The sequence below is a fragment of the Mus musculus genome, chromosome 5 (assembly GCF_000001635.26).
Source record: "Mus musculus strain C57BL/6J chromosome 5, GRCm38.p6 C57BL/6J".
In the NCBI taxonomy this organism is placed as follows: domain Eukaryota; kingdom Metazoa; phylum Chordata; class Mammalia; order Rodentia; family Muridae; genus Mus; species Mus musculus.
Window position 1 is genome coordinate 141,003,344 of NC_000071.6, and position 11,124 is coordinate 141,014,467.

The 11,124-nt window shown below is 45.8% G+C and overlaps 1 long non-coding RNA gene across 2 annotated transcripts; it reads right to left on the reverse strand.

The window, feature by feature from the left end:
• Positions 1 to 1,657: 1,657 nt before the first annotated feature.
• Positions 1,658 to 10,143, reverse strand: Gm38729. Of its 2 annotated transcripts, XR_868650.1 has the most exons (4): positions 10,020 to 10,143; positions 9,759 to 9,877; positions 3,522 to 3,607; positions 1,658 to 1,906 (listed from the first exon to the last, which is right to left on the reverse strand). It is a non-coding gene; the product is annotated as a predicted gene, 38729 (long non-coding RNA). The 2 variants fall into 2 exon arrangements; XR_868651.1 differs by lacking the exon at positions 9,759 to 9,877.
• Between the last annotated feature and the right edge of the window lie 981 nt (positions 10,144 to 11,124).

Here is an 11,124-nt window from a genome sequence, read left to right on the forward strand (position 1 = left end):
AATACATATTTAATGTATGTGTCTCACTTTCTGTGTGTGTAAATATACATTAATTATACATACTATATATACTATATATGCATATGCTATGCTACATATTATATTTAAATATGTATTATTTAAAAGTTATATGTACATGTCTCATGGTCTCTCTCTAAGTGTGTGGGTATGGGCGTGTGGGTGTGTGCACATGAGTACAGGTGCCCGCACAGGCCAGTGAGAATTTCTGATCCCTTGGAACTGAAGTCTCAGGAGGTTGTCAGTCATCTGGTGTGGGTGCTGGGAACAGACCTTGGGTCTTCTGCAACAATAGCAATTGCTCTTAACCAATGAGCCACTTCTACATCCCCTAAAATGTACAGACAGGTCTTGACTGTATGATGCAATGAACTTTGGTAAGTGTGTGTCCTGTGTGGTGCAGAACCTTCACGAAGACCCAGGACTTTGCAGTCTAATGTGGCTGTGTTTAGCTACTTCTGACCATTGAGTGTTACATGGGCTCTTATGAATAGGCAGTAAATTTTAAATTCTGTTTAATTTTAGTTGATCTTAGCTTAAATCTAGGAACCATTATTCAGTTCTGTCACTGCAAAGCTTTTAAGTTTGCTGAAGCAATTTACATGCCAACCTACTTAGAAATCTCATGGAACCTAAGGAGAGATCAAGTATTTCTGAGGAAAATGTAATGTTAGTTGATGGGCTGCAAGTTTTGAAGACATTAGAGTTGGATAACTTCAAATATACTGGGTGAGGCAAGGGATGGAGCAAGGGCTCAGTAGGTGAGGGGCTTGCAGTGCAAGCAGGTGAACCAGTGTTCAGATTCCCAGCACACATGTACATCATGGGCAGGCACGGCCCCTGACTGTAAGCTCAGCTTGTGGGAAGCAGAGATGGGGAATCCCCAAGGCCAGCTGATTACTTAGACTCCACCAGTCTGCAAGTTCTGGGTTCAGCCAGAGGCCCTGCCTCAAGGAAGAAGTGGGATGTGGTTGAAGAAGTCATTTGTGTCAACCTCTGGCTTCTACTTGCACATGCACACATGTGCACAATGCAGTGCACACTCAGGAGCCCTGCATAATAATACAGGACAGAGGATTGGGACTGCACTGGGGACTGAACATGGGGCCTCACTCAAAGAGGAGCCAATGCAGGGCTGAAGAAGCTGTGCCCTCAGTGAGAGGCAGGAGGATGTGAGATGTGGAACTTCCAGAAGAGGATGCTGTGGCCTCCGTCTTGTGACAATCTCATGTTAGTCACCACAGGAGCTCTGATTTCAACACTGCGACTGCTACCTTAGTCCCAAATGACAGAATCTCATAACAGCCATGCTCTCAGAACTTCCTGAAGTTTCTGGGACATCCTCCCCCATTTAAAATAGATGTCTAAGACACCTGTGGTGTTGTATACCTATGATTCATACACACAAGATCCTGAGGGAGAAGGATTGCTAGTTTGAGGCTAGCCTGGGCTATATATAGCAACACTCTCAAAAAGACCCTAAAGCCAAATGTTAAAAAAAATGTCTAACCTGTTATGGATTGATAGTTTTGTAAAATATAATAAAAATTAATTACTAGAAAATGGTATATTTAAAAAAAGACAGTCAAGATAAAAGCCGACCAATCATGCTTGGATACCATGACAATGTCAGGTGCGCCATAAAGTCTCAAAATGCTGAGACTCTATTTCTGTTATGTGGTTTGGACTGGTCTACACAAGGACAGAGGCCCCCACATGCTACATTGTGGACTGCTCCCTTGAGAGAAGACAGCTTGCTGATGACCATGTCTGCTCCAAGCCACCCCTGCCAGCCCTACCTCCTGAAGACACTGGAAGAGGCAAGGTAAAATCCCATTGGCCACTTGGATGTTCACAAGCAGGGTCTGAAGTCAGCAGCTCGAATGATCTAGGCATGGGGTGAGATTGTAGTTAGTTGGTAGATGTGTGTGCAATTTCTTGGGAGAAATGAACACACAACTATTCACCCTGATAGGTCATCCACAACAGGCCAAAGGAACGACTCCAGTGGAATTCAGTTTGGGTTACCAATGAGTTTTACTGTGGTTCCTTACAGGAGTCTCTGTGAGGGGCTAGTGACAGAGGCATGGACCACTCAGAGGCTGCTGCATCACCCAAAGCTGGCCCGAGCCAGAGTAACAGCTCAGGAAAGCGGCAGTCCGCAGCTCCCTGCAGCACTTGCATGCAGCTCCACAGGTTGGAGGCCCCTCTCCCAGCACCTGCTGCTGCTTTTCTGACTTGGCAAGGGGCCCGATGAATCTTGCAAGTTCCTCTTTCCTGGGGCTTGTGACTTCCTAAGGCTCAGGAGCCTCCTTCCTCCCTCCAGGTGGGACTGTTTCTATTCAGAGTCAGTCTTGGCTCAATAGCAGAACACTTGCCTAGCCTGCACAAAGCTTTGAGTTCCCGCCCCAGCACCGCATAAACCAGGCAGGCTGGTGTGATCCCAGCACTGGGGAGGTGGAGGTGGGAGAATTGGGGTCAAGATCAACCTTGACTATAGTCTCAACCTCTGTTCTACTTCTGTGGAGAGACACCACAGCCAAGGCAACTCTTATCAGTGAAAAAATTTAATTGGGACTGCCTTACAGTTTCAAAAGTTTAGTCTATTATCATCATGGTGTGGAACATGGTGACATACAGGTAGACATGTGTTGAAGAAGTAAATGAGAGTTCTACACCCTGATGCTCAGGCCAGGAGAGAGAGAGAGAGAGAGAGAGAGAGAGAGAGAGAGAGAGAGAGAGAGAGAGAATTGGAATTGGAATTGGAATAGGCTTTTGAAACCTTTAAGTCCATGCCCAGTGACATACTTCCTTCAACAAGGCCACACCTCCTAATCCTTCTAATTCTCAAGTAGTGCCACAGTCTCTAATGATTAAACATTCATGGGCTATGCAAGTGACTGTCTCAAAGGAGGAGGAGGAGGAGGAGGAGGAGGAGGAGGAGGAGGAGGAGGAGGAGGAGGAGGAGGAGGAGGAAAGTAAGAAAGGAAGGAAGGGAAGGAGGAAGGGAGGAAGGAAAGAGCAAAGCTACCATGATCAACTGGACAAGCATCTCTCAATGGCAGAAAGGAGCAAGGGATGATGGGAAGGTACATGACCTCAAACCTTCTCAACTGAACCCCAGGGACACCCACCGAAGCCACACCCACAGAATAAGAATGGTTATGATGGAATAGCCTGGCTATTCCTAGATTAAAAAAAACACAACTGGCAAATTAATAAGATCAATATAAACATCTGATAATAGGTTTGAAAAATGCTGGTCAAGTCTGTCCTCCTGGGGCTAGAAAGCCAAAACAATATAAACCCCAAAGAAAAGGAAATCTTTGAGTGAAAAATTGAGATGGCAGTGATCAATTCAGAAAGACCAGGCCTGTTGAGACTTCCAACAGAGAGGGAGGAAACAGAGGGAGGGATTGACCAGGAAATGAGAGCATTTCTCAGAGCTTGTTCTGCACTGTGGGATATTTCAGTAAGAACCATGGGCAATTGAGTGTACACACCTGTGTCCTAGATGCACCACAGGCTGAGGCAGGGGGATTGCTTGAGCTCAGGAATTCAAGGCTGGCATGGATATCTTCAGGAGATCCTGTTCAAAACAAAAACGGGCACAGCATGAATTTTAAAAGATCTTTGGGGCTGGGGAGCCGACTCAGTTTGCAGAGAGCTTGCTGCATAAGCTGAGTGCCAGGTTTTTGGTCTCCACATAAAAAACTGGGTGTGGCAGAATAGGCCTGTAACCTCTGTACTGGGGAGGTAGAGGGAGACACTCACTGCCCAGTCGGACTGATTGGTGAGCTCCAGGTTCAGGGAGAGAGTCTGTCTCAGATAATAAGACAGATGACAGGAGAGGTGGCTGAGAGGGAACATGTACCCATTCTCACACAAGACAACTGAGTCTGATCTGTGGAACCCAAATTGTGGAAGGACAGAAATGACTCTAGAAAATTGTCCTTTGACTTCATACACACACACACACACACACACACACACACACACACACACACACACACACACAGAGAGAGAGAGAGAGAGAGAGAGAGAGAGAGAGAGAGAGAGAGAGAGAAACTCCATGGTTGTCCTCTGGCTTCCACAGTCAATCACACATGCACGTGTGCACAAGCATCTGCATACACACAGACATAAGAAGGTCCTCACCCAGATATAGCCCCAGGACATTTTGGGAAGGAGTGGGCATTAAGAGGGCAGTTTAGCCGGGCGTGGTGGTACACGCCTTAATCCCAGCACTTGGGAGACAGAGGCAGTTGGATTTCTGAGTTCGAGGCCAGCCTGGTCTACAAAGTGAGTTCCAGGACAGCCAGAGCTACACAGAGAAACCTTGCCTCGAACCTCCCCCCCCCCCAAAAGAGGGCAGTTTAGAAAATTCTGAAATCTTATAGAAAGAGCACATACCATGGTGCATCAAATAGATTCCTGAATTCTCAGAGATGCTCCAGACAAGCAGACAGTGAAGTGAGGCCTCTGCCTTGTCAAGGAAATTGACTTCAAACTTAGAGTTCTGCATTCAGCGGAATAATCAATCAAGGCCGAGAGCAAAACAAACGCATTCTTAGATATGCAGGAGTGTTAGCGATTCACTTACCACAGTCCTCGGGAAGCAAGTTTCCAGAGAGTGAACTGGCATATAATGAAAAAGAAATGTGGCAAGAGAAGATGTGGCAGCCAAGGAAGGCTGAGAGACACCCAGGAGGATAATAAACAGGATGAAACAGGGACTAAGGAGATGGCTCAGTGGGTAAGGTGCCTGCTGCCCAAGCATGAGGACCTGAGTTTGAGCCCCTAGTGCCTGTGTAATAGCCAAGTGTGGCAGTGAATATCTACAGCCCCAGTGGTGGGGGGAGATGAAGAAGGGAGGATCCCTAGGGTTTGATGGACAGCCTAGCCCAACCAATGAGCTACAGGTTCACCCACTAAGAAAGTCTTTCTCAGAAAAGGAGGAGGAGGAAGAAGAAGAGGAAGAGGAGGAGCAAGAGGAGGAGGAGGAGGAGATACTCAATGATGGAGGAAGACCACTGATGTTGACTTCTGGCCTCCACACACATGTGCACACATATGCACATGTACACAAACACACACATATGAAAACATAAAATAAAAGGACAAATTAACCAAAACATAGTGCTTGTCTCAGCTACTGTGCTGTTAAATGGTCATTGTCAACTTGATGAGATTTAGAAACTCTATGGAAATTTTTAGATTAGGTTAATTAACCTGGGAAGACACACCTGGAAGTAGGCTAAAGTCCTTGGCTGAATCAAAGAGACCAAGTGAGTTGAGCACAACATTTAGTTCTCTCTGCTTCCTGACCACAGATGTGATGTGACCAGTCACCCCACATTCAGACTGTACCCCTTCAAACTGTGAGCCAGCGTAACTCTTTTCTCTGGTGAGTTGCTTTTGTCAGGTCCCTTGTCACAGCAAGGAAAAAAGAACTAATGATCCAGGGGACCTAAGGGAGAAAAATCAGTAAGCCACTGATTTCAGTAAAAACAACAAAACAAAACAAAACAAAACAAAAGCAAGCAAGCAAGCAAACAAAAGATGCTCTTTGCCTGCAGGTAGCTGTGAGGAAAGAAGCCCGGTTTCTCTGAGTGTCAGTGACCTGGGAAAAACCACACCAAGGTGAGCTGGGAGTTTTGTCAAAGCAGGAACTCACTCTAACATGGCAGCAATTTGCTTATATAGACAGGGCAAGGAGGTGGGGAGAGAAGTATGAGATAAGATGACATGTGGGGTAGTGTGAGATGACGAGGGGTGTGGAGTGATCTCACGCGGCCTAAAAGAAATTTATACATCAGTGGTAGCTAGGCAGAGGCAGTCTCATTCAGGTCAGTAAGTCATGCTGAGTAAGCGAATGACAGGTCTCAAAAATCAAGCCAGGCTTGGGTTTGTCCTCAAGGCCCAAACCAAGATCAAATAGGGCCCAACCAAAAAAAAAAAAAAAAAAACACAAAAACCACCAACAAACCCTCAGTGGTTAACAGAAAGATCCTAGCTACCAAAAAGAACTGACAAGAAATGTAAGGTAGTATGTTGGATTGAGTTTTAGGCCAGATCTTCCAAGACTGGTAAAATGGTAACTCTTAAGGAGTCTAACAGGGAAGGGAATAAGCAAGGCTGTTAAGTATTTTCTACTTGCCCTATGTGCTGTATCAGCCAGCCTTTCATTACTGTAACACAATACCAGAGGCTGGATATAGTATAGAGTTACAGAGTAAAGAACTCTGTTTAGGTAATGGTTAGGTTGACCAGAAGTCCAAGCACAGGGGCTGTCAAGGGCCATGGCTGGCAAGTCACATTGTGGATGGAGTACCTGTATCTCTTGGTGTGGGTATGGCTGTTTCTCTCTTCCTAGAAAGCCAGAAAGATGTAATCTTGGAGCCTCCTTCTCAGTGAGCTCAGCTAATCTATTCACCCCTCAAAGGACACACTTGTAAGTGCCACTGTTGGATTAAGTTTTTATCCTCTTAACCACTAGCATAAAACCTGATAGTTTGCACCACTATGTGAATTCTAGAAGACAAATTATCTTCCAAGCATCACACTCTCTACCCTGACAAACAACTGTTTCAACATCTTTCAGACGGTAAAAGTAAGTAACTGTGCATGTGTGCAATGCACATGTCTGTTCATTTACGTGAGTGCATGCATGATTGTGTGTATGCATGTGTTTTGTGAGGGTCTGTGCATGTGTATGCATACGTGGCATGCATGATTGTGTGTACAAATAATTGTATGTGCATGTCAGTGTTCATGCATATGTTGTATGAGAGTGTGCATGAACATGCATGCATTATTGTATGTATGTATGACATGCATGTGTGTGCATGTATATTGTGTATATGCACATGTATGCAAGATTGTATATGCAAGTATATATGTTCTTTCATGTGTTTCATGACTGTGTGTGCATGCATTCTTGAATGTTCACATGCCTGTATGTACACGTGTGTAGGATGCTCTCTAGTGAGATCAAAGATTCTGCCTGCTTCTGTGCTAAGTTCACAAACATGCACCACTATGCATTTTTTTTAAATGTTCTGGGAATTGAACTAAGGTCCTTGTGTTTGCTCAGACATGTTAGTGAATGACCCACCTCAGGTCCAGAAAGTTAAAAAAAAAAAAAACATTGCTTCAGGGTGTGCGTGCGCCCGCTGGTTAGGTTTTTTTGGTTGTGTTTTGTCATCTTAACACAAATTCACGTCATTTAGAAAGAAAAAGCTTTATTTGAGAAGTGTCTCCATCAGACTGTAGGCTAGTCTGGGAGGCAGTTTGTGATTAAGGATTAATGAGGGAGCACCCAGCCATTGTTGGTGATGCTACTTCTGGGTAGGTAGTCCTGGGAGCAACAAGAAAAGCAGATTGCAGAAAGGTGAGCTTTGAGCACAAGCCAGTAAGCAGCACTCCTCATGGCTTCTGTTTCAGTCCCTGCCTCCAGGTTTTTGCCTTGAGTTCCTGCTCTGACATCTCTTCAGGATGGACTGTAGTCTGCCAGATGAAATAATCCCTTTACTCCTCAAGTAAAGCTTTTGATCAGTGTTTTATCAAAGCAACAGAAACCAAACAAGGACAGTGTCCCAGTGAGTGACAAAGCCAGAGAGGGGCATGCTCAGTGTAGTCCCTGGTCTTTCCTTATGTCTGCACATTATCACAGTGGGGTAGTGGATGTAGGGCTCCTCACACATCCTAAAGTGCTCAGAGAAACATCTCTGTTTTATTCGGTGTCTTTCTTCTGGGCCTCTTGTGTGTGTTAGGAGGAGAAAGAGAACTCTTAGTTCTGTCTGACTAAAATCTAGCCCAACCCAGGCTGCTCTCAATGTATTTGAGTTGGCAAGCTTCAGGCTCAGTGAGGAAGACACTCAGGTTTGATCTCTGGCCTTCACATGTACCTGTGTACATGTATACACACATAACCACACACACACACACACATGAAAAAAGGAGGAAGAGGAGAAGGAGGAAGGGAGGAGGGGAGTGAGTGAGGAGGGAGTGAAGGGAGAGAGACAGAGACAGAGACAGAGACAGAGACAGAGACAGAAACAGAGACAGAGATGGAGAGAGCGAGCCCGCCTAAGCATTCACCAGCCCTGGGATCCCTGTTCCAGCTACAGAACTTGATTCTGATTTTTAGGTGAGTCCCAGTACCCAGATCCCCAGCTTGCTTTCTGCACTCCCCTTTCTCCCTATTGTCTCCCAAATCTTCTCCACATGTCTGCAGACATCTGCCATCTTCCATTCCCTTCTGGTGACAAATGTTAGCTCTCCACACTAACTCAGGGGTCCCAAAGCCCCCTAAAGTGATCAGAGAAAGGGGAAAAATGAGAGGCTGAGATTTTCCCTGGGAGACTCAGCCTCCATCCCAATACCCTTTCCAGACATTTCCATACAGTGCCAAAAACCGAGTGGAATGAGATCAGGCGCCCAGGGGAGGTGTGTGCCTGTCTCTTCAATGACCCCTTCTTCACTCGTCCCCCTTCCTGTCTTCCCCTCTTGAGAGCCATCCCCTGCAGCCGCTGATGCTTCTGACTCTAAGAAAATCATTCCTTATCAGAGCAGCAGTGACACGCTTGGGACAGCAAGGAGGCATTTCGCAAACTATTGATCTGAGAATTAATAACGCTGCTCTTCTCCCAGATGCTGCACCTAACTGCCATTGTGCCTGTGAGCACCCCTTCAAAATAGATACACCAACCAGACAGAACCTTTCAGCCTTAATTATGTGTTTTACGTACTTTTGGACTTTTATGACTATTGCTCTCTCTCTTGCCCCTGGAAGCTCGTCTCTCCTAATTTCACATTGTTTCCCTATGCAGAGAAAATTCTAGAAAGGCATCCATGTGTCTGTGTTTACAGTCTCTCTCCACCAATAAAAAAATAACCTGCTAAAAGCCCCATTGGCTTTTGGTTATGCCGAGCTTAAATGGCCCTTGGCTTCTTCCAGATTTGTCCTTCCTTCCTTTCTTTTGTTAATGCAATAATGTTGTTGCTTAATTCTTCCAGAAAGCATGGCTTCCATCCAAGATGGAAGCGTTCCCTTTTGTAGGCTGGCAATAGGCTTAATAACTCTCCATAGTTTGAGTTATGAGATACTATATAGGCAGCTGTATGTCTCACTGGGGGCAGAGATACCTTGAAATTAACCCGTGACAGTAGCAGCATGGAGCATTTTTGTATAACAGTGTATGTAGGTCAAGACAGGAGCCCTGAGCTGTTTTCCTTTAAGCATGAAGACTTGAGTTTGGGTCCCAGAACTTATGTAAAGCTGGATGGAGTAGCACACATCAGTAACATCAGCTCTTTTGTGGGGAGATGGGATGCACAGACAGGGGACCCAAAAGTTTTCGAGCTAGCTAGTTTTGTGTGTGCAGCTGTTTCAAGCAAGGAGGAAGGCAAGGACCAACACCTGAGATTGCTGTTTGACCTCCACACATACACCATGGCTTCCATGTGCCTGCGTTCACACACATGAATATGTATACACACACGTGCATGCACATATACAGACTTGCATGCATACATACACACACATTTACACACACACACACAATTTAAAAAAGAAAAGAAAGAAAGAAAGACAGCTGTGCTACTTGGAAGGGACTGAAGGATTTGGTCCAAGCCACATTCTCATTCTCCCCCGACAGAGGCGCCATCTTCTGCATTGGTCAGAGGCTATTGGGTACACCCCAAGTCACCCCACTTCCTGCTTTATTTTTCCTTACCAGAGAGATGGGGAGAAGACAGTTGCTGAAACCTGACCATCGTTTTCCCTCGCGGTTAATCAGCATCAGGGTAATTGGCACATTACATCCATTTCAGTGTGGCGGATACACTCGCAGCTCTGCATCAATAATGAATAATCACGTAATGACCAGCGGTGTGTGTGAGCGATCAGGGCCAGAGTATAATGGATGCTTTGTTGTCTTTGGGGGACTGTATTACCAGCATGTAACTGATTAGGCTTTTAAAACGCTCTGGGTTACCTGAGGTCCGAAAGGTGTTCCATCAAGCCGATCTGTTCCCTTCCGCACGGAACTTCAGGGTGGCCCGATCTCCGCTTCTGCTTCCCGGGTTTTAAAAATGGAAGCTATGTAGCCCTGTGCATCCATCACTGTGTCCGCTGACTCTTTTTTTTTTTTTCCTGTTTCCTTCCCCTTCCCCCAACTTTGCTTTTAGAGCCAGCATCTGGCAACACCCGGCAATGGCCCTGAGTTATGTCTGTTTTTAGCACAGAGTGCTTGAGTGGGGAAGTCAGGCCTCATTAAAAATACGAATGTTGTGGCTTATGGAATGGGCCACTTTAAACACAGGCATCGACACGCCAGTGGTTCTCAAACTGGTTTATAGTAGTCTGAGTTTTTATGAGGCCTCGCTCCGTATGTGTGTGCACAGGCCTGCGTACTTCCCTAAGGCTCAGCCAGGCACTGATTTTTACAACATCAGTCCAGCCAATGAAGAATTGAGTGGTCCAGGAGTCACGTGACACCCACCTGCCAACTTACCACTACAGATGCCGAGGTGTGACAGTGACCGTGACATAAAACACTGGATGGCTTTCTGAGCCTGAATACACTTAGGCTTCTCTGGTTTAAGCCTTAGACCGTTTTCCATCATGTTAAATTAAATGTTTTTATGTACTGTGTGTGTGTGCGTATGTGTTTGTGTGTTTCTGCATAAGCATGGAACACTCCCTCCATCCTCGTCTCTACCTTTGAGGCAGGGCCTCTTGGATCTCATGTTTTCAGCTGGGCTGGCACTCAGTGAGTCACGGTGCTCCTCCTGTCTCTGCCTCTTCCTTTTGGTGCTGGGGTACAGATGCGTGCGGGACCACACCAGGCTTGTTTTGTGTGGGGCTGGGTCTTCATGCTTGTACATCAAGCACTCTTAACCACTGAGTCATTTCCCCAGACGAAGCATATTGTTGTATCCTTTATTTTATTGTGTTGGCTATGGGAGAGAGGCCATTTTCATGAAATATACTTTGTGCCTGTTCCCCACATCCTCATTGCCCTCCCCTCTTCCCCCTCCCCCATCAGTTCCCTTTGACCCCTAAATAGTTTCACTTCTGCTTTTGCATCATCTGTACAT